General features: G+C 37.4%; 1 protein-coding gene across 21 annotated transcripts in view; it reads left to right on the forward strand.

Annotated features, from left to right (window-relative positions):
• The window catches only part of LOC138440417 (protocadherin gamma-C4), a 166,580-nt gene that overhangs the window by 113,513 nt on the left and 33,223 nt on the right, over window positions 1-19,844 (forward strand). The gene's annotated exons all lie outside the window — the stretch shown is intronic.

The following is a 19,844-nucleotide window of genomic DNA, read 5'->3' on the forward strand; positions in this document are numbered from 1 at the left end:
AAGTGGGGGGAGCTGACATCTTTACTGAGTCTTCCAGTCCATAAATATTGTGTGTCTTTCTCTCCATTTGTTTACTCTGATTTCCTTCATCAGTGTTTAAAAAGTTTCAGCCTGCAAGTTCTGTGCATATTCTGCTAGTTGTACCTAGAGTTTTACTTTTTGAGTAGTTGTTAATGGTGTCAGGTTTTTAATTTCAGTTACACGTGTTCAATGATAGTATATAGAAATAGAATACATTTTTATTTGTTGAGCTTGTATCCTACAGCCTTGCTGAATTCACTTTCTGGTTCTAGTTTTCCTGTCGATTCCTTGGAATTTTCCTATGTAGACAATCATGTTATCTGCAAGAAGCACAATATTACTTCTTTGTTTCAATCTGTGTGTCTTTTCTTTCTTTTTCTAGCCTACTGCACTGTCTATCTAGAACTTCTAGTATGTTGAAAAATAATGAGAGTAGACATCTTTGTCTTACTGGGGGGAATTTAGTCTTTTAAGTATAGTATTTGCTTTAGGTATGTGTGGATGCTCTTTATTACGCTAGGAAGAGCGCCCCTATTCCTTGCTTTCTGAGGGTGTTTTTTTCCCATAAATGGGTATTAAATTTTGTCACATGCTTTTTCTGCATCATTGTGTATGATCATGTGGTTTTTCTTCTTTGGCCTATTGATATAGTGAATTATATTAACTAACTCAAATATTGACTCAGCCTTGCATCCCTGAAATAAACTCCACTTGGTCATGAAGTGTAGTTCATTTGGCATATTGCTGAATTCTATTTGCTAATAATTTTTAAAGAGTTTTTGTACCTATATTCATGAGTATTGTTTTGTAGTTTTCTCTTTTTGTGCTTTCTTTGTTTGCCTTTGATATCAGGGTAATAGTTACTTCTTAAAAGGAAATGGAGAGTGTTTTCTCTGTTTTCTCAGAGACTGTGCAGAATTCATGTCCATTCTTCTTTAAAAATTTGGAAGAATTTTAGTGTGGGTTACTTAAAGTGACTCAGACTTCATGCAAATGAGAGAAAAGTTTTCGTTGAAATAATTGGATTTCAGGGTCTGGATGGTTAGGAAATTAGGGAAAATCATATGCAGACCCCACAGCATGTTCAAGTGTGCCTCCTTTGAGCAGAGATTTGGTATGTGTGTGTGTGTGTGTGTGTGTGTGTGTGTGTGGCTAAGAGGAAAACAGAAAAGTGAGACAATATGCCCATTAAACCATTATATCTATTGTATATTGATTATACGGCTTTCCTCATACTTGGAGAGAAACTGCTAAGACCTGTTTTTCCCCTAACTTCTAGTTATCATTCTTGTCCTTAAGTGTCATTTCTGATGTCAATGACTTCAAAAGGTCATTTATTTTATCTGAGTGAAAATAGTGGCATTAAGACTGTGGAAATTATGTAAAACCTGAAATAGTGTCTAGTAGCAGCTGATGATTATAAAGCACCTTGACGTAATTACTCATGCCAGACAAACCTCTTATTTTCTGTTAAGCTGTGCATATTTAAAGGGTTGAAAATCATTTCTTTGACTAAATTTTTTCATATAACTTTAGCATTTTCTAGATAATAACCATGACTGGATATTTCAGTTGAACAAAAGCAGTTGTAACCTGCCTTTTGTTTTTTAAGATCACTGAAAACTTGAATTTGATAAAAATTTTATGATAATTTTGTGCTACTTGAAGTTTCTAAAATTATATTGTATGAAACATGTATTGTGTAAATATTTGATGCTGGGTTCATGAAGTGATGCTTCTGAAATCAAAGTTTCTCTTACAACATGAAGTTGCAGAAACCTCAGTGTGTATACTCAGATATTTAAATGATTGCCTCCATAGATTGTCTGCTTTTTAAAACTGGAAGTACAGAATTTTCTTCTGTTAAAAATTGTGTGTTCCTCAAAGTTGTAGCTGGAGAAAGTATGCTGTTGGAGAATCAGTTAGTGTGGGACAAGTTGATTAAAGAGTGTCCATGTTGCAACATGCCTTTGTGCCAAGACAGAGCAATTTCATTGCAATCCTCCAAGTGGGGTCAGAGCTCTAGTTCTTGTTTAATTAGACTCTAAAACAAGGTCTAAAAATTTAATGCCGTTAGAGATTGGCCCAAAATCTGGTACATACTGTATTATACCACTTATATGTTGATTGCCTTTTCTCAGTTGCTTCAAACATAACACTGTCAGTTGAGCTTGAATCAGATTTGAATGAATTAATTACTGTTGAAAAAAGATGCCCTGTGAAACTATCTTTTTGATTAAAGCCTCATTTGACTTAAGTGCTGAAAGCTCATTGATTTTTGTTTCAAATGCTACCTATAGTTGTTGATCAGCACTTGTATTCTGCAGCTTGCTTTCCTAGGATTGGGAATTTGTGACTTGATGTGTAGTAAATCAGCAGGTGTACATTTTGCTTATTGGTATGCTGTGATCCAAGGGAATCTGAAATGTCTTACCAAAATAAAGCTTACGTTTTTTCTTACACTGGATAAAACTTTTTAAAAAATGTGGTAGAATTCTCCAGTACAACCATCTGGGCCTAGAGATTTCTTTTGGGGAATTTTAAGCTCTGAATTCAGTTTCTCTACTAGCTATAGAACTATTTAGATAATCCAGCGTGCTGTGATTCATGGGGTTGCAAAGAGCCGGACACAACTGAGCAACTGAACTGATACTATACTGGGTAGCTTGTAGCATCTTTAAGTTTTGAGTAATTGGTCCATCTCATCCAGATTGTCAAGTTTATGTATAAACAGTTGTTCGTAATATCCCCTTATTTTCTTTTTAATGTCTGTGAGGTCTGTAGTGATACCAATTGTTTGATTGTAGATATTGGTCTTGCTGGAGTTTGTCAGTTTTGTTTTCCAGTTTTATTGATTTTCAAAGGAACCAGCTTTTTGTGCCATCAGTTTTCTCGATTTTTCTATTTTCAGTTCTATTGATTTATATTTTTCTTTTAAAACAGTTCTATTGAGATATAATTTACATGTCATAAGCTTCACTCATTTTGAAGGTGACAGGTTAGACCAGTTTTAGTACTTTGGACTGCTGTACAACCATTTGCTCTATCCAGTTTAAGAACATTTCCGTTAACCCAGAGATTTCCTTTGCGTCTGTCGGCAGTGCATTCTCACTCCCACACTGCACACACCATGTGGCATGTGGGATCTTCGTTCCTCAACCAGGGATTGAAGCTGTGCTCCCTGCAGTACAAGTGCAGAGTCTTGACTGCTGGACTGACAAAAGAAGTCTCAAAATACGTAGTTTTTTTGTGTGTGTTGGCTTTTTTCACTTGGCATAATATTTTTGAGGTCCATCGATATTGTAGCATGTATCAACACTTTATTCCTTTTATTGTTGAATAGTATTTCATTGTATGGATATACCACATTTTGTTCATCCATTCATCCATTGATGGACATTTGAGTTGATTCCAGTTTGGGGCTATTGTGAAAAATGTTGCTGTGAACATTTGCTGCAAAGCTTTGTATGAATACATGTTTTAATTTATCTTGGATATGTACCTTGGAGTTCAATTTGATTGATTTTTGCTATTGAATTTAGTATTTTTTTGCTTTGTTTGCTTTGTGTTTATTTAGCTCTTTTTCTCATTCCTTGACCTGAGATCATAGGTTATCGATTTGAGAATTTTTATCTTTATTTAGTGCTGTGTATTTCCCTCTCAGGAATGCTTTAGTTGCACCCTATAAATTTTGATATGTTGTATTTTCATTTTCATTCAGTTGGTGAATTTTTAAATTTTCTTTGAGACTTACTCTTTAGCCCATGGATTATTCAGAACTGTGTTTTACATCACGTCTGATTTTCCTGTTGACTTTCTGTTACTGAATTTTAGTTTAATTCCAGAGTGTTCAAAGCATATATTATGAGTGATTTCAAATCTTTTTAAGTTGTTGAGCTTTGTTTTCAGGTCCTGGATATGATCAGAATGTTCCATGGGTACTTGAATAGAATATGTATTCTGTTTTAGGGTAGAATGTTCTGTTAGTGTCAGTTAAACTCTGTTAGTTGATGGTGTTATTCACTTTTTCAATATCCTAGTTAGTAATTCTAACAATTATTGAAAAAGAATTTTATCAATTGTTTACCTATATGTTCTTGTTAGTAGTTCCATCAGTTGGCAAATTGTTGAAGTCTCTACGTATATTTTGGTGAATTTGTCTATTTTACCTTTCAGTTACAAGTTTCTGCTTCATGTGTTTTGAAGTTCTTTGGTTTGGTACATACGCATTTAAGATGGCTGTGTCTTCCTTGTGGACTGACTCTCTTACTATGTAATGTCTGTCTTTGTCCCTTTTAATTTTCTCTGGGTAAATAGATATGTGAGATTTTAAAATTTTCTTGATACTTGATACATTGTCCTTTTTGTCATTTTGAAATGTCTCCATTTATCTCTGCTAACACATACTGTTTAAAGGTCTACTTTTTTCTCATAGCCACTCAAGTTTTCTTACAGTTAGCATTGCATAGTATATCTTTTTCCATTCTTTCTATATAAAGTGTTTTTCCTGTAGAAGGACATAGTTGAGTCTTTTTTATCCATCACTGATCTTTAGTTGGTATGTTTAGATTAGTTCCATTTAATGTAATATTGATCTGATTATGTCTATCATTGTGGTCTTTATTTTCTCCTCTATTGTTTTTTTTTCCTTATGAAACTTTAAAAAACTTTTATATTGGATTATAGTTGATTTACCCTGTTGTATTAGTTTCAGGTGGTACAGTTGATTCAGTTACACATATATCCATTCTTTTTCAGATTCTTTTCCCATGTAGGTTATTATAGAATTTTTAGTAGATTTTCCTGTGCTATATGGTAGAACCTTGTTGATTATCTCTTTTGTATATAGTACTGTGTGTATGTCAATCCTAACTCCTGATTCATCCCTCCCACGTTTCCCTTTTGGTAATCCTAAATTTGTTTTTGAAGTCTGTGAGTCTGTTTCTGTTTTGAATGTAACTTCATTTGTATCTTTTTTTTTAGATTCCACATATAAATTATATGATATTTATCTTTTTCAGATTTCCCTTACTTGGTACGATAATCTCTAGGTCCATCCATGTTGCTGCAAATGGCATTATTTAATTTTTTATGACTCATATTCCATACCACATCTTCCTTATCCATTCTTCCACCAGTGGACCTTTAGGTTGTTTCTATGTCTTGGTTATTGTAAATAGTGCTGCAGTGAACATTAGGATGCATGTATCCATGAGGTTTTGATATAGCAGTCTGCGTGTATTTATAGACACACACACACGAGATTGTTTTAAGTTGCTGGTCTCTTAATTTCAAATGCATTTCTAATATCCTGCATTTATACTCTCCTTTTCTCATGATTGCTATTTTTTTTTCATCCTTCAACATTATTTCTTCAAATATATTTTATTTCTGATGGCTGGTTTTGATAATCATATGTGTGGATGATTTCCTTCATTTCATGTGTGCTTGCCTTTATCAGTAAGCTGCTTTCCCATTCTTAAATTTTCTTGTTTCTATTTGTGGCCTTTTCTTTTCCACCAAGAGAAGTTCCTTTAGCATTTGTTGTAAAGCTTATTTGCTGGTGCTAAATTCTGTCAGCTTTTGATTGTCTGTAAAGTTTTTGATTTCTCTTGTCAGGTCTGAAGAAGAGTCCTGCTGGGTGGAGTATTCTGGGTTACAGTTGTTTTTTTTTTTTTTTTCCCTTTTATTACTTTAAATATATCATGTCACTTCCTTCTGGCCTGCAGAGTTTCTGCTGAAAAATCAATGGATAACCTAATGGGAGTTTCCTTATATGTTGTTTGTTGGTTTTCCCTTACTGCTTTTAATATTTTCCCTTTGTGTTTAATTTCTGTGAGTTTGATTAATATGTGTCTTGGCATGTTCCTCCTTGAGTATATGCTGTATGGGACTCTCTGTTCTTCCTGGACTTGAGTGAGTGTCTCCTTTCCCATGTTAGGGAAGTTTTCAGCTTATAGTCTCTTCAACTATTTTCTTGGACCCTTTGTCTCTTTTCCTTCTGAGACTCCTATAATGTGAATGTTGGTGTGTTTAATGTTATCTCAGAGGTTTCTGAGACTGGCCTCATTTCTTCTCATGGCAGTAATTTCTAACCATCTATCTTTCAGATCACTTATTCATTCCTCTGCCTCATTTATTCTTCTGTTGATTCCTTCTAGTGTGTTTTTTTCATTTCAGTTATTGTATTGTTTATCTCATTTTGTTTGCTTTTTAGATCTTCTGATTTATGGGGTCTCAAAGAGTTGGACCTGACTGAGCGACTGAACTGAACTCTTTGTTAAAAATTTCTTGTGTTTTCTCAGTCTGTGAGTCCATTCTTCTTCTGAGATCTTGGATCATCTTTACTGTCATTGCTCTGAATTCTTTCTCAAGTAGACTGCCTATCTCTACTTCACTTAGTTCTTCTGGGGTTTTATTTTGTTTCCTCATCTGGAACATACTTCTCTGTTACCTCATTTTGTCTCACTTTCTGTGGCTGTCTTTTTCCACAGGCTGCAGGATCATAGTTCCTCTTCTGGTGTCTGCCCCATGGTGGGGGGATTTGGGCCTTGTCTCTGTGGTGGGAAGGGCTGTGTCAGGGGGTGTGTTTAGCAGTGGCTATGAGCTCAGGAGCCTGAGCTGCTGCTGATGGGGCTGTGTTCCTCTAGCTGGTTGTTTGGCCCAAGGCATCCCAGCACTGGCTTTTAGGCTGTTGATCAGCTCTTGGTGCCAAAATGGCAACCTCTGGGGGAGTTCATGCCAATCAGTATTTCCAGGGGCCTCTGCCACCTGTGTTCTTGCCCCAACAGTGAGCCAAAGCCAACCCCACCTCCCCAGGAGACCTTCCAATATCTGTGGGTAGGTCTAGCCCAGTCTTCTGTGGAGTCACTGCTTTGTGCTGGGTCCCTGTGCATGTCGTATCTGTGTGCATCCACAGGAGTGGAATCTGCTTCCCTCAGTCCTGTGGAGCTCCTGTACGCAAGCCCTGCTGTCCTTCAAAACCAAATACTCTGGAGGCTCCTCCCCCGATCCCAGACCCTCAGACTGGGGAGCCTCATGTGGAGATTAGAACTCTCACTCCTTGTGAGATCCTCTGCAATACAGCCTTTTTTTCTTTTTCTCAGTTTGTGGGTCACCCACCTGGCCAGTATGGGATTTCTTTTTTTTTTTTTTTGGCAGTGTCATGCAGTTTATAAGGGATCTCAGTTCCTTGACTAGGGATTGAACCCAGGCCACAGAAGTGAAAGCACCAAATCCTAAGCTCTAGGCCACTGAGAGAACTCCCTGTAGGATTTCTTGAAAGTGCCCCTCCTAACACTTTGTTGTGGCTTCTTTGTCTTTGGATGTAAAAACTCCCTTTTGGTAGATCCAGCCTTTTCTGTCAACGGTTGTTCAGCAGTTGTTTGTGATTTTGTCGACGGTTGTTCAGCAGTTCATGAGAGAAGGTGAGTTCAAGTTCTTCTGCTCCACCATTTTGTCCAAGATGAGGTGCTGCTTTTAGTCTGAATGATTGCTGCTGCTTTTCTCAGTGTGTGCTGGCTGTTATCCCCTTGATGTGTGTGGTAGGTGAGGCAGCCCTGTACATGCTCCTGATATAGCAGGTGGGATGGCAGTAATTGGTGCCTGTTGGCCAATTAATTAATTCCTTCTTTGATTGTTTCCTGTGAGTGCTCTCCATCCATTGTTTATTCCTTCTTTGATTATTTCCTGTCTTCTTTTATATTATTGTTTTGTATTCTGTTTTGTCTCAGATACTAGTTTATTTGGTATCCTCCTTGATTTTCAAGTGTTTTTCTAAGGTTTACACTATACATCTTTAACTTATGTTAATAAATATAATAGAATTTGAGTAATATTATGCCAGTATAATAGTATACTTCCATTTCCCTCCTTTTCTTTTTTTGGTGCCATTGTTGCCCTGTTTTACTACTGTATTATTTTAAGCCCCACACTGTTCTTTTTGCTTTAAATAATTTATTATCTTTTAAAGAAATTTAAAAATGAAAAGTCTTTAATATGCAACTTGCATTTTTATCATTTCTGTCATTGATTCCTTACATAGATCCATGTTTCCATTGATCACCTTGTTACATAGATCACCTTTTCTTTTGACTAAAGAACTTCCTTTAATGTTTCCTGCAGTATAGATCTGGTTGCAGATTTTCCAGGTTTTTATTTGAAAATAATCTTTATTTCACCTTCATTTTTGTAAAGTACTTTTGGTGGATATAGAATTCTGGGTTGCCAGTTTTTTTCTTTTAATGCTTTAAAGATTATAGTATACTTTAAAGATTAAAGTATTATACTTTAAAGATGATAGTTCCTCTTTCTTATGCCTTGCACTATTTTTGATGCAGAGTCTGAGATCTTTCTTTTGTTTGTTCTCTTTAATTTCCACTGGCTGCTTCTAAATTACTCTTTATCAATGGATTTCAGAAATTTGATTATGATGAAACTTGGTGTGTTTTTCTTTATTGTGTTTTCTTTATAGTGCATTTTTGTGGTGTATTTAATCCTACTTCTTGATTCTGTGGGTCTATAATTTTCTTTGAATTTAGGAAGTTGGGGCTATTTTCAAATACTATTTATCCCCCCCACATACACATATACAAAATTAGAGAACTCAGATTTCACTTATATTAGACCACTTGATATTTTCCCACAGCATAAAGGGCTGTTTATCTCTTTCAGTCATTTTCCCTCTGAAAATTGCCTCCAGGTTAAAAAACAAAAAGATTCTGGGTCTCATCTCAATGCTTCCCTTCTCTCAGTCTTGCGCTCCTTTTGTGCCAATGTCTAAGAACATTTTTCTACATATTTTTATAAATTTTATATTTGCTTAAAGTCATATAGCTAGTTCCACATTGTCAGAAGAAGAGCTTTTCACTTTGCTTTTTGCATTAACAATATATTCTGGAAGTCATTCTATATCATTTTACAAAGATCTTTTTTGTTGCTTCACAAAACTCTGTATTTGTTCATATCATCGTCTATTCAACCAACTAAGGTTTTCCATTTAAGTAGTTTCCAGTCTTTTTGCAGTTATAAATAACACTGTAATTAATAACCTGGTGCATGTGTATTTTCATAATTTTTGAGGTGTATATTTAGGGTAAACTTCTAACACTGTGATTGCTAAATCATAGGGTAAGTACATATGTGATTCTGTTAGATATAACTATTTCCCTACATACAGATTGTACCATTTTGCATTCCGGTAGATGAGAATGCTTATTTTTCCATAGCCTCATCTATAGAATATGTTGCCAACCTTTTTAATTTTTGCTAATCTGATCAGTTTTTTAAAATCTCAAAATCACTTTGATTAGAGTAGGTCTCATTACTGTTGAAGTTAAATACCTTTTCATATGTTTAAGAGCCAGTTTATTTCTTTTAAAAATTGTCTGCTCATTTTTTAATCTCATTTTTCTATTAGATTTTTTGAGTGTTTTGTCCTAAATTTTTAAAAAGTTATTTATACGTTTAGTATATTAGCCCTTTGCCCAAGAAATAAGTTGTAAATATTTTCTCCCAGTATGTCATTTTCTTTCAATTTTGTTTATGGTATTTTTGTATAGGAACATTTCCCCCCTGCATTTTTATGTAATCAAATGAGTCAGTCTTTTCCTATATACATTTAGGTTTTCAGTAATAGTTAGAAAGCCTTGTCCCACACTCAGGTTATAGAAAAATCCATTAGTTTTCTTTTAGTACTTGTATGTTTTTGTTTGTACATTTAGATCCTTGATCTATATGGACTTTATTCTTGTGTGTGCTGAGATATGGAACTAATTTTATCTTTTTTTACCCCCCTAAATGGCTATCCAGTTTCCCAGTACTTCTTTTTTTTGAACTTCATATTTGTTTCAGTGATTTGAGACTACATCTTGGTCATGTACTAAGCTTCTGTATTGCCAGAAAGTTTTAAAGATCAGAAAGTTACACTTCTTTCTCACTCAGTTATCACTATATATTGAAGTCAATTACTTCATTTAGAAAAAATAACTCATACAAGACTACCTGTTTCAAAAAATGCGTAATAATTTTGGTAACAATATAGTAGCATACTAGGGGAAAATTTTAAAAATTTCATCTCTCTAAAGAGACTTAAGGCCTCTTGGGATGTTTTCATGTGGACAAATTTCCTGGCACATTTACGTTCTGTGGTATAATAAACAGTAATTGTACTAATGTGATCAAGACTAGAAGAGAAGGTCATTCAAATTAAATGAGAGGTAGACCTCTTTGTTTTCCCTTAAACCTCTAAATCACTAATCTTGTTCCAGATTATTAATGAAATACTTTCTTATTCTTAAGGTTCATAGATCTTTTCAAATCAAATATGCAAAATATTTTTCACATAAACTTCAGATGAACATCACAGAAATATTAATGCTAAACCATTCAGCTTCCTCCAAATCCTTGAATATCCCACCTGTCCAAATTCTGATACATGTTGACCTATTGATTATCTGTTCTTACATAATTGCTCCTTAAATTATTCCTTAATTTGACCTTGAGGATGTTCCTCAAATAGGCAAACTGGATTGAATTCAAAGATTACTAGATGGTCCAGTGATTAAGACTTTGCTTTCCACTGCAAGGTGGGGGCGGATTCAATCCCTGGTCAGAGAGTTAAGGTCTCACATGCCTCAGGGGCAAAAAAGTGAAAGTGGCTCAGTTGTGTCCAACTCTTTGCCATCCCATGGATTGTAGCCTGCCAGGCTCCTCTGTCCATGGAATTCTTCAGGCCAGAATACTGGAGTGGGAAGCCATTCCCTTCTCTAGGGAATCTTCCCAACCCAGAGATGCAACCCAGGTCTCCTGCATTGCATGCAGATTCTTTACCATCTGAGCCACCAGGAAAGGCCCAGAGGCAAAAAACCAAAATATAAAAAAGAAGCAATATTGGAACAAATTCAATAGACTTTAAAAATGGTCCATAACCAAACAAGTCTTTAAAAAAATTAAATTGATTATTGCAATCATTTAAAAAGAAAAGATTGTTGTTGTTCAGTTGCTAAGTCATGTCCAACTCTTTGCACCCCATGGACTGCAGCACGCCAGGCTTCCCTGACCTTCACTGTCTCCCCAAGTTTGCTCAGACTCATGTCCATTGAGTTGGTGATGCCATCCAACTATCCCCTCCTCTGTCACCCCCTTCTCCTCCTGCCCTCAGTTTTTCCCAGCATCAGGATCTTTTCCGATGAGTTGGCTCTTTTCATCAGATGGGCACAGTATTGGAGTTTCAGCAACAGTCCTTCCAATGAATATTCAGGTTGATTTCCTTTAGGATTGATGGCTTGATCTCCTTGCAGTCCAGGGGACTCTCGGGAGTCCTCCAGCACCACAATTTGAAAGCATCAGTTCTTCAGCAGTCATCCTTCTTTATGGTTCCAACTTTCACATCCATACATGACTACTGGAAAAACTGTCGCTTTGACTAGACAGACTTTTGTTGGCAAAGTGATGTCTCTGCTTTTAATATGCTGTCTAGGTTTGTCATAGCTTTTCTTCCAAGAAGCAAACATCTTTTAATTTAATGGCTGCAATCACCATCTGCAGTGATTTTGGAGGCCAAGAAAATAAAGTCTGTCACGATTTCCATGTTTCCCCATCTATTTGCCATGAAGTAATGGGACTGAATGCTATGATCTTAGTTTTTTGAATGTTGAGCTGTAAGCCAGTTTTTCACTCATCTTTTTCACCTTCATCAAGAGGCTCTTTAGTCCCTCTTCACTTTCTGCCATAAGGGTGGTGTCATCTGCATATCTGAGGTTATTGATATTTCTGTTGGCAATCTTTCTTTCATCTTGTGATTCATCCAGTCCAGCATTTCACATGATGTACTCTGCATATAAGTTCAATAAGCAGGGTGACAATATATAGCCTTGATGTAATCCTTTCCCAATTTTGAACCAGTCTGTTGTTCCATGTCTGGTTCTAACTGTTGCTCCTTGACTTGCTTACAGGTTTCTCAGGAGGCAGGCAAGGTGGTCTCATATTCCCGTCCCTATGCTTTAGCATAGTCAATGAAGCAGAAGTACATGTTTTTCTGAAATTCCCTTGCTTTTTTCTGTGGTCCCAACAGATGTTGACAGTTTCACTTCTGGTTCCTCTGCCTTTTCTATACCCTGCTTGTACATATGGAAGTTCTCAGTTCACATACAGTTGAGGCCTAGCCTGAAGGATTTTGAGCATTACCTTGCTAGCATGTGAAATGAGCAAGATTGTGCAGTAGTTTGAGCATTCTTTGGCATTGCTTTGGGATTGGAATGAAACCTGACATTTTCCAGCCCTGTGGCCACTGCTGAGTTTTCCAAATTTGCTGGCATTCTAAGGGCAGCATGTTCACAGCATCATTTAGGATTTGAACTAGCTCAGCTAGTAGTCCATCGCCTCCACTAGTTTTGTTCATAGTAATCCTTCCTAAGGCCCACTTGACTTCACACTGCAGGATGTCTGGCTTGAGGTGAGTGACCACACCATCGTGGTTATCCAGGTCATTAAGACCTTTTTTGTTCAGTTCTTCTGTGTAGTCTTGCCACCTCTTCTTAATCTCTTTTGCTTCTGTTAGGTCCATATCATTTCTGACCTTTATTGTGTCCATCTTTGTATGAAATGTCCCCTTGTTGTCTCTAATTTTCTTGAAGACATCTCTAGTCTTTCCCGTTCTGTTGTTTTCCTCTATTTCTTTGCATTGTTCACTTAAGAATGCCTTTTTATCTCTCCTTACTATTCTCTGGAACTCTGCATTCAGATGGGTATATCTTTCCTTTTCTCCTTTGCCTTTCACTTCACTTTTCTTGGCTATTTGTAAGGTTTCCTCAGACGACCATTTTGCCTTGTTGCATTTCTTAACTTTGGAAATGGTTTTGGTCACCACTTCCTGTACATTGTTACAAACCTCTGTCCATAGTTCTTCAGGCACTCTGTCTATCAGATCTAAACCCTTGAATCTATTTGTCACTTCCACTGTATAATCATAAGGGATTTGATTTAGGTCATACCAGAATGATCAAGTGGTTTTCCCTACTTTCTTCAGTTTAAGCCTGACTTTTGCAATAAGGAGCTCATGATCTGAACCACAGTCAGCTCTCAATCTTTTTTTTGCTGATCATGTGGAGCTTTGGCTGCAAAGAATATAATCAATCTGATTTCGGTATGACCATCTGATGTCCATGTGTAGAGTCATTTCTTGCGTTGTTGGAAGAGGGTGTTTGCTATGACCAGTGCATTCTCTTGGCAAAACTGTTAGCCTTTGCCCTGCTTCATTTTGTACTCCAAGGCCAAACTTGCCTGTTATTCCAGGTATCTCTTGACTTCCTACTTTTGCATTCGTCTCCTGTGATGAAAAGGACATCTTTTGGTGTTACTTCTAGGAGGTCTTGTAGGTCTTCATAGAACCATTCAACTTCAGTTTCTTCAGCATTAGTGGTTGGGGCATAAACTTGGATTACTGTAATGTTGAATGGTTTGCCTTGGAAACAAACTGAGACCATTTAGTAATTTTTGAGATCACGCCCAAGTGCTGCATTTCAGACTCTTCCGTTGACTATGAGGGTTAATATTTAAAAAAAAAAAAAGATTACTAGATGATATTTGGGTTTTTAGAGGATAATACCTATGTTTTCCCTTGAATTTATTAATTTAATAGTACCATGAGTAAGTTTTTCTGATATTGATCCTTTCGGAGTAAATAATATTAGGTAGTTATCTAATATTTTAAAACATAATATTAGGCAATACTTCTCTGTGCCAGGCAAGGCCATGTTCATGGATATGTGAACTGTGCAGTCATACTGGTCCCCATTCTTTGAAGAGCCTAGCATTTGGTTTAACGCTCTGCTGTCAACGTTTTGAAACTGTAGTAATTTTTATTTTTTAATTTTTAAATTTATTTTTGTTTTTGACTGCGCTGGGTCTTTTTGTACATGGGCCTTCTCTAGTCACAGTGAGCCATTACTCTTTGCTGTGGTGCTTGGGCTTCTTAATGCAGTGGCTTCTGTTGTTGCAGAGCACGGGCTCGGTAGCTGTGGTACATGGGCTTAGTTGACCCCCCCGCATGTAGAATCTCCCTGGACCAGGGATTGAACCCATGTTCCCTGCATTGGCAGGTTGAGTCTCAACCATCGGACCACCAGGGAAGCCCTGTAGAAATCTTTTTTCTTAATATATGTATTTTATTGAAGTATAGTTGACTTACAATGTTTCAGGTGCACAGCAAGATGATTCAGTTATATGTATACATGTCTATTATTTTTGAAATTACTTTCCATTATAGGTTATTATAAGATATTGACTATAGTTCCCTATGCTATATAGTAAACTTCTGTTGCTTGTTATATATCTATTAAAATTAGAAATCTAGCATTCTACTCATACTAAGTCAAACAAGTGGGTTCAAAATGTCATAAATTTTTGTTAGGCAAAAATTCATAAGTTTTCTAAAATACATATATTATACATATTATTTATATATGTGTATACAAAAGCTTTTCTACTGTATCTTGATAGAAGCTTGAGAAAGAGCATAAAAAAGAGATGGAGAAATTGGAAAACATAAGCTAAATGAAATGGTAGCCCTGAATACTGAATATGAAATAGAAAAAGTGAACAAACTAGATAAAAGTAAAAGATCATCATATAGTTCAGTTGTTTTTAAACATGGCTGCTCATTAGAAACATATCTGGAGCTCTGAAGAAAAAGCAATACCTGGACATTTGTATTTTTCAAAAAATTTCAAGATAATTCTGGTATGCATCTGGATTTTAAAGTGATTACAGGTTTTGCTATTAAATAGTAGTTTTGGTAATATAGGGTTCTTTTATTTTTCTTTTCACCAATCATACAATGGTATTATGTGAGTAATAGTTACATAATCATAATAGTGAAAGATGTTTATCAGTTTTCACAATTGTCAGACAAAAAATAAGATAATTACAATTGTAAGTCATAATGGGAACATGATTAACCTAACAATATACAATAATTACATACAATTTGGGGGGTCAAGCAGAGTGATGTGGTAAGTGGAAGTGCATACATGCACATGTCTTCATCCACCAGCCAGTCTATGTCTTTTGGTTGGTGCATTTGATCTATTTACATTTAAGGTAATTATCCATATGTATGATCCTATTACCGTTTTCTTAATTGTTTGGGGTTTATTTTCTATAGGTCTTTTCCTTCTTTTGTGTTTCCTGCCTAGAGAAGTTCCTTTAGCATTCATTGTAAAAGCTGGTTTGGTCGTGCTGAATTCTCTAAGCTTTTGCTTGTCTGGAAAGATTTTTATTTCTCCATCATATGTGAATGAGAGTCTTGCTGGGTAGTGTGTTCTTGGTTGTAGGTTCTTCCCTTTCATTACTTTCAATATATCATGCCATTCCCTTCTGGCTTGTAGAATTTCTGTTGAAAAATTAGCTGATAGCCTGATGGAAGTTTCCTTGTATGTTATTTGTCTTTTTTTTTCTTGTTGCTTTTAATATTTTATCTTTGTCTTTAATTTGTATCAGTTTGATTTCTGTATGTCTTGGTGTGTTCCTCCTTGGGTTTATACTGCTTGGGATTTTCTGTGCTTCCTGGACTTGGTTGACTATTTCCTGTCCCATGTTAGGGAAATTGAAAATCGCTCAGTCATGTCCAACTCTTTGTGACCCCATGGACTGTACAGTGTGTGAAATTCTCCAGGCCAGAATACCGAGTGGGTAGCTTTTCTTTTCTCCAGGGGATCTTCCCAACCCAGGGATTGAACCCAGATCTCACACATTGCGGGTGGATTCTTTATCAGCTGAGCCACAAGGGAAGCCCAAGAATACTGGAGTGGGTAGCCTATCCCTTCTACAGGGGATCTTCCCAACCCAGGAAACGAACCTGGGTCTCCTGCATTACAGGTGGATTCTTTACCAACTGACCTATCAGGGAAGCCGAATTCCCATGTTAGGGAAGTTTTCAGCTATTTTCTCTTCAAATGTTTTCTCAGGTCCTTTCTTTCTTCTCCTTCTGGGACTCCTATAATGTGAATGTTGATATGATTAATGTTGTCCCAGCAGTATCTTAGGCTGTCTTCATTTCTTTTCATCCTGTTTTCTGTATTCTGTTCTATGGCAGTGATTTCCACCATCCTGTTCTCTAGATCATTTATGCATTCTTCTGCCTCAGTTATTCTGCTGTTGATTCTTTCTAGTGTATTGTTCATCTCTGCTTATTTGTTCTTTAGTTCTTATAGGTCTTTGGTAAACATCTCCATTGTTTTCCTAAGATCCTGAATCATCTTTACTAACAATATTCTGAGTTCTTTTTCTGGAAGGTTGTGTATCTCCACTTTATTTAGTTTTTCTGGGGTTTCATCTTGTCCCTTCATCTGGGACATAACTTTGTGCTTTTCCATTGTGATTAACTTTCTGTAATATGTCTTTTGTTTTAGTTGCTGTGGGACTGTGCTTCTTCTTGCTTCTTCTGTCTGCCCTCTGGATGATGCTAAGAGGCTTGTGTAAGCTTCCTGATGGGAGGGACTGGCCATGGGAAAAACAGGGTCTTGCTCTGGCGGACAGGGCTTTGCTCAGTCAAGCTTTAATCCAATTATCTGCTGATGGATGGGGTTGCACTCTCTCGCTGATGGTTGTTTGGCCTGAGGTGACCCAGCCCTGGGGTCTGCAGGTTCTGTGGTTGGGTTAATGGTGAACTCCAAGAGGGTTTATGCCAAGGGGGACCTTCCCAGCTTGATGCTGCCTGTGCCCCCAGCCCCGTGGTGAGCCCCTGCCAGTCCATGCCTCCACAGGAGACCCTCCAACACTAGCAGGTAGTTTTGGTTCTGACCCCTGTGGAGTCACTGCTTCTCTCCTATGGGTCTTGTTGCGTGCAAGATTTTGTTTGTGACCTCCAAGATTGGAGTCTGTGTTTCCCCCAGTCCTATGAAAGTCCTATAATCAAATCCCATTGGCCTTCAAAGCCAGATTCCCTGGGGATCCCCAGGCTGGGAAGCCTGACATGGGGTTCAGAACCTACACAACAGTGGGTGAACTTCTTTGGTATTATTTTTCTCCAATTTGTGGGTCACCCACTGACGGGGTATGGGATTTGATTTTATCGTGACTGTGCCCCTCCTGTCATCTGGCTGCAGCGTCTTGTCTTTGGACGTGCAGTATCTTTTTTTGATACTAGTTCTAGTACCCTATCAGTGGTGGTTCAACAGGTAGTTGCACTTTCCCCCTGTAGTAATTTTTAAACAAGGAGTTCCCTTGTTTTCATTCTGCACTGGTCCTGCAAATTATGTAGCCAGTCCTGGTACCAAGCAATGTATTTAGTAAGGAGATATTTTTGAAAAGATTTAATAGATATTTTTGAAAGATTCTTTAGGTTTCCACATGCAAAATGGAGTTTAGGGAAAGTGAAAGAGGAAGTAAGAAGACCGGAGGGGAAGCTGACAGTATTTAAGATGGTAGCAGTAAAGGGGAAAGTAATCAATAGATTCAGAGTATAGTTTGGAAGTAGTAAGGATTGACATGAACTGGTAATGAATTAAATGTAGGAATATAGAGAAAGATGTTAAGAATGACCTGAGAATTTAGTTCTTATTTTTTTACTTTGGCTGCATGTGTCTTCCTTGAGCCCTGAGGGCGTTCTCTAGTTGTGGCAAGTGGGCTAGGGATTGAATCCACTTCCCCTGTGTTGCAATACAGATTCTCAAGCATTGGACCACCAGGGAAGTCCCAAGAATGACCTGAGAATTTATTTTGGGGGGGCATGTTTCCTTTTTCTTTCCCTGTTCCCCCCAACACACACCCTTAAGCCTAAGGAAACAGGTTCTGAGAAGACAGCACAGTGGCCTCGGCCTCCGGGGATCCAAGGACCACATGTGTGTCCCAAAGGAAAGTGTGGCAGGAGTGGTGGGCCAGGGTGCACTGGGTGGGTGGCGGTAGCTGTAGTGGGAGTATCGACTCATGGCGTTTGTGTGGGCGTGCCGGACTGGTTCAGCCTCCGTGTTCTACGGGCAACCGGCCAGCAAAATCCACATCTTCCATCTCAGACCGCTTGATGAAGGCGTGGTTCATGAGCATCTTCAGGTCTGCTAGCTCGGTTGGGTTCTTAATCAGGCATTTATTTACAAATTCCTGGAAGTCCTGGGTGAACATGCCCGTTGTGCAGCTTGGGAGAAGGCTCATTGATGATGTAGTCCAGCTGCTCAAAGATCGCCATGGCTGGCTGGCTGTCCATCCTGTGACTGCTGATGGGGCTTCCAGCGTGACCTGAGAATTTCTGACTAGACTAGAAGTGGCCCTTATTAGATGAGGAAGGGTGGAGAGAAAACATTTTTTGAGGGTGTGGTTAAGAGTTGGGTTTGACACTATACTAAGTGAAAGAAGCCAGATACAAAGGCTATGCATTTGTTTTTTATTGCAGTATAGTTGATTTGCTGTGTTGTGTTCATTTCTGTGCACAGCAGAGTGACTCAGTTTTACACGTATACATTCTTTTTTATATTCTTTTCTGTTATGGTTTGTCTCAGGAGATTGGATATAGTTCCCTGTGCTGTACACATAGGACCTTATTGTTTATCCATTCTAAATGTAGTAGTTTGCATAGACCAACCCCAAACTCCAGATGGTCTTTATCCCTCCTCCCTCCCCCTTGGCAACTACTAGTCTGCTCTCTGTCTGCAAGTCTGTTTCTGCTTTGTAGATAAGTTCATTCATGCCTTATTTTTTATTGGTTTTTATTTGATATGCGAGATCTTAGTTCCCCAATCAGGGATCGAACTCATGTCCCTTGCATTGGGAGTGCAGAGTCTTAACCACTAGACCACCAGGAAAGTCCCATTTGTGCCGCATTGTAGATTCCACATATAAGTGACATCATAAGATATTTGTCTTTCTCTGACTTACTTTAATTATTATGAAAATTTCTAGTTGCATCCCTGATGCTGCAGATGACATTACTGTGTTCTTTTTTATGGGAGATATATATCATTGACTTACTCTGATGCCAGAATTTTATCTGCCTTATTGATTTAATAGGATAGGAACACAGGAACCCTTAGAAGGTAGTTTGTTTTCAAAGGATGTATGACTGGGTTCTAACTTATAGTTGACTGTCTTATTCATTATCCTAGTCATTACTGTTTTGTTTGATTACAATCTTAAATGCAGAAAAATTCAGACTCTTTATTCCCTGGCTAAAGGTTTTATATTTTGGATATCCCAATCATTTTATAAATGTTCCAGGTGGTAAATAAAACCTGGTCATTTTTCTTTTTTGGGGGGGGGCATAGTGAAGAAGGGATATTATCTTTTATTAGCAATGCAACGTCTTTTTGTGGCATGCCTCATGATCTTGAGAAACAGATTGATCAAGTAAAGGAAAACTTTAGAAATTATGCTTTCTGATTGAGATTATGCTTGTTGGGACAAATAGGATAGAAAAATTTCACATTGCTCCCTCATTGTGAAGAAATAAGAACTACGCAATAACATTCAATTTAAAAAGATACCTGAATTATGTTTTTAAATTTCACAAAACAAAGTTAAACCAAACGGTGGTAGCTCCTGTAGATTTCTCTCTACTGGGGAATTGACCGGAATGCTACAGTCGCATTTGTTAAGAAAGAAAACTAAAATTGTTATTATACCTCAAAAAAAAAGCTAAACGCCTCTCTACTAGTAGAGTCCAGCTAGGTGAGTTTTACCTAGTCCTCCAGTAGACCAGGTAACGTTGTGTTGTTTTTTGGTTAGGTTTGAACCCCGTTTTAGAGATTAAAGATAGCGGTTAAAATGTTTAACAGGCCTTTGTTTGGCTTTTAGACTTGTAGGAAGGCAAGCTTCATCACCTGGTAGTTGGCTTT

Source organism: Ovis canadensis, chromosome 5 (genome assembly GCF_042477335.2).
Source record: "Ovis canadensis isolate MfBH-ARS-UI-01 breed Bighorn chromosome 5, ARS-UI_OviCan_v2, whole genome shotgun sequence".
NCBI classification, from domain to species: domain Eukaryota; kingdom Metazoa; phylum Chordata; class Mammalia; order Artiodactyla; family Bovidae; genus Ovis; species Ovis canadensis.